We start from the raw sequence: 3,039 nt of genomic DNA on the forward strand, positions 1-3,039 counted from the left end.
GCAGCAACGGCGCAGGCAGCCTAAGATGGCGGCCGCCCGCGTCACGTGGCGGCGGGGGGAGGAGGCACCTAAGATGGAGCACGTCTCCTCCTTAAAGGGGCCGCCGCCGGGCCGCGGGGCCGCAAGCTCCTCGCACGGAAATTTAGAAGAATTCTGTCCTTCCCTTTCCTAGCGGGAAGGAGGCCGTTTGGCAGCTTAGAGAGGAACGGGCCGGCATTTCTTCTCCCGCCCGTGGAAGTCCCCTGCTGCCGCAGCTAACAGATGAGCAGACACTTTTATCGTGAAGGAAAAAAAACCAACAAAAAGACAAAACTGCACCATTTTAATTATCACCTCGGCAGCTGCACCCCGACAGGTCACTGCTTTTGGGAGCCAGAGGCGCCGCTGTCAGGGCCCACCCGGGAATCGTCGTGCGGCTGTGGGAAAGGCGGCAGGAGCGGCGGCGCGCGGGGCCGGCAGGCCCGGAGGCCGTCAGGGAGCGCCGTGAGGCGCGCGGCACGAGGCGCGAGGCGTGAGGCACGAGGCGCGAGGCGCGCGGCGCGAGGCGCGAAGCGTGAGGCAGAGCTTCGCCCCGAGCCAGCGCCCTCACCCAGGCCGCGGGGATGGGGCACGCCGCGGCGAGCGCCGCGTTGACGCCCGCCAAGCCGGGCGCCTTTCCGCAGAGGAAACCCGAGGAGGGCCGAGGAGAGGTGACGGTTTCTGCCAGCCGCGCTTGCTCCGAGCCTGCGCGAGGTAATCGCCACCCAAAACCAGCTGCTCGGTTTATTTATAAAGTTTGTTTTGGAGCAACAGGGATCCACCCACAAATGGTGAACGGTTTGCCATCTCCCCGATCCCGCCGACCCCCTTCTCCCCCATCTTCCCTGGCACCACAATATCGTCCTTCAGGATCTTGCTTTTATCTTTTTTCTCCTCTGAAAGTTGCCGTTCCCGAGCGGATCCCCCTGCGCTCGGTGAGCTCACTGAGCACCTTCACCCTGTTCCTTTTATCGCAGATTTACTTCTCAGGTGGAAAAAAACACTTCCCGTGGCTGAACATTTTAGGGATCGATCTTGTAAATTGAGGAAAGTAGTGAACAGTTATATTTCACTGCTCTGTTCCCATGGTAGCAAAGTTAGTTCTTTCCTCCAACAATTTTGGGAAGTTATATCCAGAACCAGTTCCTAGATAGTGTAGAGATACTAAGTCTTTTTTGTGTCTTTCTTTTCAAGTCTTTGTATGCAATGGATGAAACTTCCCAATCTTGCAAGCCTTAACACAGCACTGTCTCTAGAAATGAATGTATGTACCCAGAAAATGTGTTCAAAGTTTTTTTGCACTGTTAAATGGTTTTGCAGTGATTTTCTGGCATTTAGGGTGTGATAGTGTCTTGTAATTTCTGGGTTTTTTTTAATATGCAGCCAGCTTGCACTTTATATTGTGCAATTCTGTGACATACAATACTTTAAAAACATATTCATGTTTATCATTAAAAAAATACTGAGAGTTGATAGAACAAAAGCCTAAGATTAGTTGGATAGAAAAAAACTATATAGAATTAACAATGACATTTAAAAATTCTCTACAATGCTGCTATGCTGTTTTAATGTTGAGATTACAAATATGTCTGCTCTGATTTGCTATAATAATTTTCTATATTCTGCAATGCTTATGTAGGACCTGGTGTCCAGTAAACATGTTTCTCTCTCTTTTTTTTCCCCCCACATCAGGCCTTGTTTGAGAACTGAGTGTGTGATAGGATGCAAGAAGAGAGTGGGATTTCATACTTGGACAGGAGAAAAGAGAAGAGTGCTTCTACATGACAGCCTCTGATAGGGCTGCAGTTTTACGCATGTAGGGAGAACAAAAGAGGTAAGAGTCACTGAGCACTGGAAAAAGGAATTACAGACTTTAGTCAGTCTTTTTGAATGGGCTGAGAGAGACTAACTCAAGTGTGAGCTGGACTTGCTTTACCTGAGATGGCAAAACCAAGCACCAGGAAGGTGGTGAATGGCAGTTGTATCTCTAAGCATGTCCCCTATGGGAAAGCAAATGCAATAGGGATGACATTCTTTGCTGTGCTGTGCCACTGCTCTCGTGCGTAAGAAGCTGTCTGGCAGTGGGCACCTGTGTAGGATTTTTGTCATGCTCTTGTGTAGTGAAATGTTCTTGGTTCTCTGGAGAATCCACACAAAACTTTCGAGCACCACCATTCTCCATAACTTCTAATCCACTGACTCTGTCTTGTGTGAAGTGTCAACTGGTGCTGGCATCTCATACCAAGTGGGGCATGCCTGTCAGTGTTCTTTGGGTGGGAGATGCAACCAGTAGCAGGAAGCCACCAAAAATTGCCCCTTCTGCCTACATGGGAATGGTTGGAGGGAATTCTAGCTCGTTGCCTGCACAAGTATAGGAGGAGGAGGGACAGCTTGCAGAACTAAGCATAAGCAGTGCAGTTCCCAGGAGAGCAGAGCGAAAGGTGTGCTTGAGACAGGTTATAACAAGTGTTTTGCAAACTGCAGTTTTGACAGCTGGCTTGACTGAGTTGGACTGAACTGTCTCCAGCACAGCCTTGCTTGCTTAGATCTTCTCTACCTCTCTTGATGTGGACAGATAGCTGGGATATATTTTTGTCTTTAATCCAATTAAGCGTCCTTGAAATTCTTCATGCTCTTTAAGCATTTCACAACATCCAGCTTGTAACTAGCATTATGGCAATGTTTTCAGAAACATATACTTGGATATAAGGATATCCTTCACTGCTACCTCTTTTGAGAAAGTGAAAGGATCAAAGACCTCAGGAAGTGTGCAGGGCAAGGGTGGCCCAGAGTTCCCCAGTGAAGAATGCAAGTAGGCTAGCAACAAGGTGTTCACTATGCAATTTGTGAACTCAGTGCTACAGTCTGGCAGTGCTTTAGCATTTAATGTGAGAGGTGACATGTAGTCACTGAAGTGCTAGTGCAGCAGAAACCACACAGGTTGGTTGAGGGTCTGGTTAAGGTAAGTGACAGGAGAAGTTATCTGGCAGATCATCACAAACTTGGACATGCAGAAATGAG

This window comes from Rhea pennata, chromosome 10 (genome assembly GCF_028389875.1).
Source record: "Rhea pennata isolate bPtePen1 chromosome 10, bPtePen1.pri, whole genome shotgun sequence".
NCBI lineage: Eukaryota > Metazoa > Chordata > Aves > Rheiformes > Rheidae > Rhea > Rhea pennata.